The following is a 10,719-nucleotide window of genomic DNA, read 5'->3' on the forward strand; positions in this document are numbered from 1 at the left end:
GACTTTGGAAACAGACACCTGAGACTCAATAGAAAGCATGGAAAGCCTGGGTCTACAGGATGTAGACCAGATGTAGACTACATCTACAGGATGTAGACTAGATGGCACCAGAGAGAGGGTTTAAACACTGGGGACTCAGAGACATAACTGCTATGGAAGCCACACTCTGTGGGGCCTGAGGCAAGCTACTGATCCTCAAAGAATCTCAGTTTCCCCATCTGTAAAGTGGGGACAACGACACTGCCTAGTTTCAGAGTGGTAACCTGTATCACTGGTTAATAGGATTCAAGGTGTAAAGGGGTCATATTAGTTCCCCATGGGTGCTGTAACACATGACCACAACCCAGGTGATTTAAAACAACAGAAATTTATTTTCTCAGTTCTGGAGCTAGATGACCAAAATCGAGGTGTCAGCCAGGCCGTGCTACCTCTGAAACCTGAGGGGAAAGCTCCTTTTTTGCTTCTTCCTAGCTTTGGGGGTTGCCGGAATCCCTTGACGTTCCTTGGTTTGTAGATGAATCTCTCCAGTCTCTGACCCACTCATCACATGGCCTTCTTCCCCATGTGTCTGTTTTCTCATCTTCTAAGGACATCCGTCATTGGGTTAGGGCTCCCTCTACTCCAGCACAACATCACCTTGATTAATTATGCCTGCAAAGACTCTTTCCAAATAAGGCCACATTCCGAGGTTCTGGGTGGACTTGAATTTTGGGGGGACACTATTCAATCTAGTATAGGGCCATTTGGGTGAAATAAATTTGGGGGAAACTGCCTATCATAACCTCCCCCTTTGAGTTTCACGATGCACATTAGGCTATTAAAGGCACTGAACAAAGAACTATAGCATTTCCCAAAATTGCACACAGAACCTATCAACATCTGGAGAAACTACCATGTCTCAGCCTGGGGGAGCCTGGTCTGCATTATAGGGCAGTTGGGGATTCTGTGAATGTAGCACACAGTAGCAGTCACACTATAGGAGCTTCATCAATTTCCCCTTCTTCCCAGTAGCCACAAGTCCAGACTTGGGGCCATGCCCTTGACTGCTACCCGCGTCTTACCAATGGCTTCTACCACATGTTACATGCTCTGGCTTCAGGAAGATGGAAAGGGGCCACCACCCCAAGGCTGAGTGGGGGAAATTCCAGCCTTATGGTTGACACCCAGCGATAACACTGCTGAAGAAGTAAGCTTCTCTTTTTTTAGGAAGAGAACTCTCCACTGAACTCTTGGAAGGAAAAGTAGGGCAGGAAATGAAGTCTCTGGGATCCCAAAGCAAGGACCTGATGGAAAAAGCAGACGGCTTGGAGGCAGGTATTGGCAAGTGCACTAGGAAGCCATTGGGCTGCTCCCCCTCAGCAGGCAGCTCTGCACAAGGTCCTCTAGGAGCAAAACTCAGGAAGCTCTGGATTCAGATGCCACTACCAAAGAACAGTCCAGGTGCTTCTCCAGATCATGAACTCCAGGAGGACAGGGACCCTGTCTAGCTTGCTCATGGCAGTGAGTAGACTGGTAATTGGTACATACTAGGGGCTGAATAGAATTTGTATAAAGAGTTAACTAGTTAATAATTCACAGGACAGTTGCCTTAGCCTGTTGAGGCTGCTATAGCAAAATATCATAAACTGGGTGGCTTAAAAACAACAAGCATTCATTCATTCATTCATTCATTTATGGAATCTGTCTCTGTAGCCCAGGCTGGAGTACAGTGGTGCAACCTCAGCTTGCTACAACCTCCGCCTCCTGGGTTCAAGCGATTCTCCTGCCTCAGCCTCCTGAGTAGCTGGGATTACAGGCATATGCCACCACATCCAGCTAATGTTTGTATTTTTAGTAGAGACAGGGTTTCGCCATGTTGGCCAGGTTGGTCCCGAACTCCTGACCTCAAGTAATCCACTCGCCTCAGCCTCCCAAAGTGCTGGGATTACAGGCGTGAGTCACCACACCCTGCCTATTTCTCACAGTTTTGGAAGCTGGAACTCCAAGATCAGGGTGCCAGCATGGTTCTGTTGTGGGCCCTCTATGGCTTGCAGACTGCCAACTTCTTATTGGAAAGAAAGCACAAGAGCTCTCTGGGGTGGTTGATTTGTTTGTTTGTTTGTTTGTTTATTTAGAGATAGGGTCTCACTCTGTCACCCAGGCTGGAGTGCAGTGGTGCAATCACAGCTCACTGCTGCCTCTGCCTCCTGGGCTCAAGTGATCCTCCCACCTCAGCCTCCTGAGTAGCTGGGACCACAGGAATGCACCACCATGCCTGGCTAATTTTTGTATTTTTAGTAGAGATGAGGTTTCACCTGTTGCACAGGCTGGTCTGACTCCTGGACTCAAGCAATCTGCCCACCTCTGCCTCCCAAGTGCTGGGATTACAGGCATGAGCCACCATGCCCAGCCTGGGGTCCCTTTTATAAGGGCACTTATCCTGTTTATGAGGGCCCCACCATCATGACCTAATTACTTCCTAAAGTCCCTACCTCCTCATACCATCACCTTGGGATTAGAGCTGCAACATACAAATTTTATAGGGACACAAATATTTAATTCATTGTAACAGCACTTTCTTTTTGTTTTATAACCTCTTTTCTCCTGAAATAAAAAAGACACGTATCCATGTTATAAAACATCAAAAACACGCACAAACAGAAAACATCAAGATGTGCTAGAATCAAAAGATCTTTACATGCTGGGTGCAGTGGCTTATGCCTGTAATCCCAGGACTTTGGGAGGCCAGGACAGGAGAATCACTTGAGGCCGAGAGTTTGAGACCAGCCTGGCCAACATAGTGAAACCCAGTCTCTACTAATACAAAAAATTAGCCAGGTGTAGTGGCACACACATGTAATCCCAACTACTTGGGAGGCTGAGACAGAGAATCGCTTGAACCCAGGAGGCAAAAGTTGCAGTGAGCCAAGATCTTTTGAAGATAAAATGGTAAGCATAATAACCTGGTTACAAAATGTGTTTATAGTATGATATTACTTTTAAAACCATGAATACATAAGTATTGATAGCTACACGCAAAAATAGCTAGGTGGGGCGACAAAGTGAGACTGTCTCAAAAGAAAAAACATACTTTTTAAAAAAGAAAAAATTTTAAAAAGATCTTTCTGAAGATCTTTCGAATTGTTACGTATTATTTGACTTCGTGGATTCCTTGATTGCATAAATGCAAGGAGTGACATTTTGAAATAGCCAAGATTCCTCCCCTTCTGTATTTCCTTCTTCTAGGACCCTTCGCCCAATCAGATGGCAGCTGGACTGAGCTGCTGCCATCACCTCAGGAAAGTCATGATGTAAGAAATAAACACATCTGACTTTCAACTTTTCAGGTGGCAGAAAATCTATTTTTCTCAGCGGGTATGACAGATTAAAGAAGACTGTAAATTCTTCACCATTGCTCCCATTAGGAGGCGGGGTCCATGCCCCTTCCTGCTGAAGTCAGGTGGGTTCGGTGATTGCTTGAGCAATGGAATAGGGTGGAAGTAATGCTATGCCAGTTGCCAGGCCCAAGATTAGAGACTGGCAGCTTCTGCCTCCTGCTTCCAGAGCCAGGCCCCGGGCCTCCGTGTGGGCGGTCTGACTTTCCTGCAGCAGCCACACCATGAGAATCCCGAACTGTGTGGAGAAGCGCCGGAGACCGGACCTCATGTGAAGAAAGGGCAGGAGGCCGAGGAGCACCCCAGCACCCCAGACATGTGCATGAAAAGCCTCCTTGCAAGTGAATCCCTCGGCTCCCTCCAAACCCTTCCCAAACTCTTGACCCACACTGCTGCGACCAAAATAGGGTTGCTAGAGTTAGCAAATAGAACTACAGGATGTTCAGTCACATTTGAATTTTAGATCAACAAGGAATTTTTTTTAGTCTATGTATCTGTCAAATATTGCATGAAATTGCATGGGACATATTTACACTAAAAAATTGTACGTTATCTGAAATTCAGATTTAACTCAGGTTAAATTTTTATCTGTGTAGTAGAGATAGAAGTTAATTTTTTAAGCTTGAAGATAAAATATTTACAGTATTTACAGGTAAAAGATCTGCAGTATTTTATCTGGCAAGCGTAGACCAAAATAATATGTGTGTTTCATACCACTAAGTTTCAGTGTTTGTCATGTAACAATAGACAACTAGGATAGTGGGGACAGAAAGGAATCTGGGATAGCTGATACACCAAATGTGGAGGTATACAGTCCCTAGACAGAGCCATTTTTTTCACCCTTGGAAGCAAAAATAGAAATAAAAGACTTGGTGCCTCCTCCCCTTGTCTCCCTCTCCCAGGTTGAGTCTCTTCCTGTGGGGTGGGACACATGGCAGTGTAGAGATGTAGGGAGTGACCTCAGAAAGCAGAGGGCAACTGGGTCTTTCAGCACAGCCAGTGGCCTAAGGGTGATGTCCCTGCATTCCAAGAGGGCATGGAAATGCTGTTGTAGAGCCAGTGTGCCCAGAGAAGACTCAGGGCCAGGGTGAGGATGGAGGTGTGGACCATGACCCAGTAATGAACGGCAAGGAGGCCCTCTGTATTAGTCCATTCTCACACTACTGTAAAGACATTCCTGAAACTGGGTAACTTATAAAGAGGCTTAATCAGCTCATGGTTCCGTGGGCTGTACAGGCTTCTGCTTCTGGGGAGGCCTCAGCACAGTTACCATCATGGCAGAAGGGTAAGGGGAAGCAGGCAAATATTCACATGGCCGGCAGGAGAGAGAGAAAAGGGGAGGTGCTACACACTTTTAAACAAGCAAATCTCAGGAGACCTCTATCATAAGACAGCCACAGGTGGATGGTGCTAAATCATTAGAAACCACCCCCATGATCCAGTCACCTCCCACCAGACCCCACCTTCAACATTGGGGATTACAATTTGACATGAAATTTGGGTGGGGATACAGACCTAAACCATATCACCTTTTCAGCGTGGACGCCCTTCCACCACCTCACTCTCACCACCCCACCATGTTTGGTACTAAATACCGTCCTTGGCCCTGGGAAAAAGCCAAGGCAGCCCTCACATGGATTGAGATTAATTTCCTTCATTCAGTGAGGTGTGTCTCAGAATAAAACTCAGCTCAGGTCATAGAAAACATGAAATGTATGTTTCTAGCCCAAATAAGTTCATAACATTTCTACCTGCCACAAACCATTTTATACCACACTGCGGTTATACTCAAACTGGACAAAAAAATCTACATTTGTGTGCATTATTACTGACACCCCTAAGTTCTCTTTCACATGCCATGTTCAGGCTTCCAAAGTCAGTTGAGGGACCATTTCAGTCACATGGCCATTGCAGGGCAGGCTGATTAAGAGCATGGACTCTGGGGCTAGACTGCCAGGCTCTATCATCTAATGGCTGTGTGTCCTTGAGCTAATTACTTAACCTCCCTGGACCTCCATTTCTTTAACTGTAAAATGGCAATAACAGTAATATTTACCCCAGAGCACTGCCATTAGAATGAAGCAAACCTGGCTTATGGTATGTGTTCATAAGTCTTAGCCATTGTTTTTTCTTTGAGCACTTACATGGAGATAACATTTCTTATTATCTATCTAGTTATTGTTAGAGAGACTGGGTCTTGCTGTGTTGCCCAACTGGTCTTGAACTCCTGGGCTCAAGCAATCTGCCCACCTCAGCCTCCCAAATATCTGGGACTACAGGTGCACACCACCATGCGCGGTTTCTTACTGTTTTATAAAAACCAGTGGAAAATAGAAATGTAGAAATGTTGCTGCCTATGAAAATCAAATGGTGACAAAGATAGGAAATCATGCATACCAGAGGCAGGAAATCTTCATCCTCAATGAATATCCTCTGGATTTGTCTGTCACCTGTAGGTTCAATTGTTAAGGGAAAAAAAAGATTAAAGAAAAACATACAAAATCTAGAAATACACTGTAAGAGACACTATCAGTGCCCCTCCTTGTCACCTCCACCACATTCACTATTTCTGTGCACTCAAGCCTGGCCTCGGCTGCCTGCCTCTGGACTCGCCTCAGGACTCCCCCTGGGCCCTGGGGCCTGCTGTGTGTGCTCTGCAGAACCGTATTGCCAAGTGGTAATTTGCTTGTTAAATCATCTTTCATTAGCTCCCTTTCTTTCTTGGGGGGTAGGGGGCAGGGTTTTACTCTGTTGCCCAGATGGAGTGCAGTGGTATGATCATGGCTCACAGCAGCCCTAGACTCCTGGGCTCAAGCAGTCCTCCTGCCTCAGCCTCCCAAAGCGCTGGAATTACAGGTGTGAGCCACTGCACCCAGCTTATTATAGCTTTCTTTATATCCTTTTCTTTTTTTCTCTTTCCTCTATCTTGTCAGCATTTCTTGGAATCACCCCAAAAATAAACTACCTGCAATCAGATTTTTGTCTTAGATGTTACTTTTGGGAAAACACAAACTAAGACACATATTAAAGATTATATCTAAAAGGTTAGGCACAATTTAGTGATTTGATCCTGTTATTTGCAACAACATGGATGAACCTGAAGGACATTACACTAAGTGAAAAAAGTTAGGCACAGAAAGGCAGTGGAATTGGCCCTCTCTACTCATGAGTACATCCTTGGATTCAACCGATGGTGGATTGAAAATGCAGTCAGGCCTATGATGATTGTGACTTTTCTTGTCCTTGTTCCCTAAACAATACAGTATAACAGCTATATATATTGTGTTAGGTATTATGAGTAATCTAAAGATGATATAAAGTTGGCCAGGCACGGTGGCTCATGCCTGTTATCCCAGTACTTTGGGAGGCCGAAGCAGGCGGATCACATGAGGCCAGGAGTTTGAGACCAGCCTGGCCAGCATGGCAAAACCCTGTCTCTACTAAAATTACAAAAATTAGCAAGGTGTGGTGGTGGGTACCTGTAATCCCAGCTACTTGGGAGGCTGAGGCAAGAGAGTCACTTGAGCCCAGGAAGCAGAGTTTGCAGTGAGCCAAGATTATGCCACTGCACTCCAGCCTGGGCAACAGAGTGAGACCCTGTCTCAAAAAAAACAAAACAAAACAAAATAAAGATGATGTAAAGTATATGGGAGGATGTGCACAGGTTATAGGCAAATACTATGCCGTTTTATAGAAGGGACTTAAGCATCTGCAGAATTTGGTATCTGCAAGGGTGGGGGTGGTATGGAGGTCCAGAACCAATCCTCCGAGGATACTGAGGGACAACTGTTTTGCCTGATCCCACTTATATATGGCAGCTGAAAAAGTCAAACTCAGATGCAGAGAGTAGAATGGTGACTGCCAGGGGCTGGGCAGCAGGGGAAGAAGGGGATATGGGGAGATATTGGTGAAATGGTACAAAGTTTCAATTATACAGGAAGAATAAACTCTGGAGAACTAATATACAGCATGGTGACTACAGTTAATAATACTGAATTGTATACTTGAAATTTGCTAAGAGGGTAGATCTTAAATGATCTCGCCACACACAAAAAATGGTAACTATGTGAGTCATGGATATGTTAATCAGCTTGACTGTGGTGATCATTTTATAATGTTTCAAAATCTTTCTGTAATATCAAAACACTATGCCATATATCTTAAATATATATAATTTTTATTTGTCAATTATACCTCAGTAAAGCTGGGAGAAAAATAATTAGTGATTTAATAACGTTTTTAATTTGGGGGGTGGGATGTAAATATCTCTCATAACTTTAAAAGCTACTGTCAGGTTTTTTTTTTTTTTAATAAATTACATAAGTTTCAAACCTCTGACTTCTGGGCAGATTTCTAGGAACATAAAGCACTGCTTTGATTCAGTCACTCCTTCTCTTGATGGACATTTGGTTTATTTTCAACAGTTGCTAACACAATGCTGCAACAAACATCCTTTCAGCAAAATCTGTGCACACATCCTTGATCTCTTTAGCACAGATTCCCGAGAGGGAAGTCACTGTGTTGAAAGATGTGCATTTCTATTGCCAAACTACTTATTCTCCCACTGCCTCCCTAGGCCTGGGTCAGAGTGTTTTCCCAGCTCAGTTCTCCACTTGCCTGTGTCCCTTACTGAGGGGCAGGTAGCTAGTTCACAGGGCACACCCAGAGGGGACATCCAGGGATGGCACAGGCCTGTGTCCAGTCCCAGCCAGGAGATACTAAGAGTCAGATGCAGGCTGACTCTGGGAACAAGGTTCAGGCCACTAGAGAATGGAAAATTTACCCAGGGAAACCCAGGGTGGGGCTCCACCATGCAGATGGCAGCTGCAAAGGCCAGCTGGCCCATGTGGCACTTGTGTGCAAGTTAAGAAAGGTTGCCCCTTCCTCAGGTAAAATAAGAAAGGCCAAGTTAGTAGAAGCAGCCCTGGCTGTGTCCACACACACCACAGCCCACTCATGGTAGCAGCATGCACACACATACTGGGTGCCACCCTCGCCCGCGCCCCCCTCCGGCCCCGACGGCCCCACCAGCCCCGCCAGGTGAGATAATCATGTCAAAGTCTTGGAGGCCTTGGAATCAGGCCTTAAAGGGTATCAAGCAGTTGGAGTGCAGATGGGACAGAGGCACACAGGTGTGCAGACAGTTTGTGCACAGCCCCAAGAGCCACCGTGAGTTTAGGTCAAAGGGCGTTCTCCCCAGCTACCTGCCTAGAGGCCTAGTCAATCTGCCGTCCAGTGTGCTCATGTAAATTAGCATGTCTACCGTGTGGATGATAACCCTTAGATGTAGGTGCCCTTGAGCAGTGCTCAACCTGACTTCCTGAACATGGGCCACAAGGCACCATCCTTTCAAGGTCTATGAGCTGTACCTGAGTGGCAGACCCTATCTGCTGGTGGGCTTCAGCTCCTCGGGCAAGACCTTCCAGCCCTGCTCAGCAGAAGCCCAGGGATGCAGCAGAGGCTTCAGTGACTTGAACAGGGAGGGACTGAGAAGGCAGGATCCACCCCAGGCCGCAGCATCTCCAGAAGTAGCTCCCTGGGCTCAGACCAGCAAATTAAAGGCACTGAAGATAAAAGAGGGAGGCTTCAGTAAGCAGCTGGGCAAAATGAAAGCCCAAGGGCTGTTTTATGGCCTCCTAATGGGAAGATTCTGATGCACCTTATTATGCGCAATCAAGCGCTTATAATTACAGAGACCCGGGAGACTCAGAGGCGGCCTCCTGGCTTTGGCTTTCACTCCCAGCTGGCCTTGACAAATCACGATTTCTCATCTCCTCGCCCACAGGAATCTAGGAACATGCTAATTGCCCCAGATTTTGGCAGCAGGCCCCACCCACTCCTGGGCTAGACACTGCACACCTGCCCCTCCCCAGCCCAGGAGCTAGCGAGCTCTAGCAGTGTGTGTCCAGCCAGAGCCTGGAAGCCTCTGGGTAGAGCAGCCCCCACCCTTCAGCCATGGGTAAATAGAGGGAGACTAGGAGTGGGGGCGGCCATGGTTAGCGGGATGGCCAACTTGGAAGGGCCAGTCCGACTGCTGCTGCCTGCTGCACACTGCATTTTGTTGATTTTATTGTTGAGCTCCCCCTATAAAAATAAGAGCTCCACGAGGAAGGGTTTGTATTCGCTTCCCATTGCTGCTATAATGAGTCCCCACAAACCTAACTTAGTGGCTTAAAACACAGAAATGTATTATCTTACAGTTCTGCAGGTCAGAAGCCTGACTGTGCTCAAATCAAGGGCAGGGTTGCATTCCTTTCTGGAGCCTCCAGAGGGGACTCCAGTTCCTTGCTTTCTGCAGCTTCTACAGGCCGCTTGCTTTCCTTGGGTGATGGCCTCTTCCTGCATCTTGGAAAAAGCCAGGAATCACATCACTTAGACCCCGGTGTCCATCCTCGCACCTCCTTCTCTGACTCTCTTGCCTCCCTCTTCTAAGAATGCTTGGGATTGCATTAGGCCCACCTGGATAATCCAAGGCACCCTCCCTCTCTCCCAGTCAGCTGATGAGCACCTTAATTCCACCTGCAACCTTAAGTCTCTCTTGCCATGTAACATAACATAGTCAGGATTGCAGGGATTAGAGCATGGATATCTCTGAGGGCAGGGAGGATCATTATACCTACCATAGGGCTAGTGTCTCTTGTTCCCTAGGCTCAGTGACTAGAACAGAGTCTGGCTCATAGTAGGCCCTCAAGAAAGACATGTTGAATGAATTCATGAATAAATACATGAATAATTAGGAATACTATTTAAGGCTGGGTACAGTGACTCAGTCTTATAATCTCAGAACTTTGGGAAGCCATGGTGGGAGGACTGTTTGAACCCAGGAGTTCGAGGCCAGCCTAGGCAACATAATGAGACTCTCAGTCTCTACAAAAATAAAATATTAGCCGGGTATGGTGGGGTGCACCTCTAGTCCCAGCTATTTGGGAGACTGAGGTAGAAGGATCACTTGAGCCTGGGAGGTAGAGGCTGCGGTGAGCTATGATCATGCCATTGCACTCCAGCCTTAGTGACAGGGTGAGACCCTGTCACACAAAAAAAGAATAAATGCAATATTATAGCAAACAGCTATCACGCTTACTAAGTGCCAGGCACTGTTCAAAGTGCTTTACAAATATTTACTCATTTAATCCCCAGCAGTTCTATGATGTACATTTTGTTATTATCCGCATTCTACAGATGAGGAAATTAAGGCCCCAAGGAGGAGCCCACCCAAGGTGCCACAGCTAGTGAGTGGTGAAGCTGGGATTTGCTCTCACATTTACTGAGCCTACCTATTGTGCATCCAGCCCTGGCTGAGCATGTTACATTTCTGATCTCATTTCATCCTCAGAAAGGCCATAAT

General features: G+C 46.3%; 1 long non-coding RNA gene across 1 annotated transcript; it reads right to left on the reverse strand.

Moving 5' to 3' along the window:
• Positions 1-3,416: 3,416 nt before the first annotated feature.
• Positions 3,417-8,896, reverse strand: LOC117080341. Its single transcript, XR_004435792.1, has 3 exons — positions 8,744-8,896; positions 5,772-5,824; positions 3,417-3,612 (listed from the first exon to the last, which is right to left on the reverse strand). It is a non-coding gene; the product is annotated as an uncharacterized LOC117080341 (long non-coding RNA).
• Between the last annotated feature and the right edge of the window lie 1,823 nt (positions 8,897-10,719).

The sequence above is a fragment of the Trachypithecus francoisi genome, unplaced genomic scaffold (genome assembly GCF_009764315.1).
Source record: "Trachypithecus francoisi isolate TF-2019V2 unplaced genomic scaffold, Tfra_2.0 Lachesis_group8, whole genome shotgun sequence".
Lineage (NCBI taxonomy): Eukaryota > Metazoa > Chordata > Mammalia > Primates > Cercopithecidae > Trachypithecus > Trachypithecus francoisi.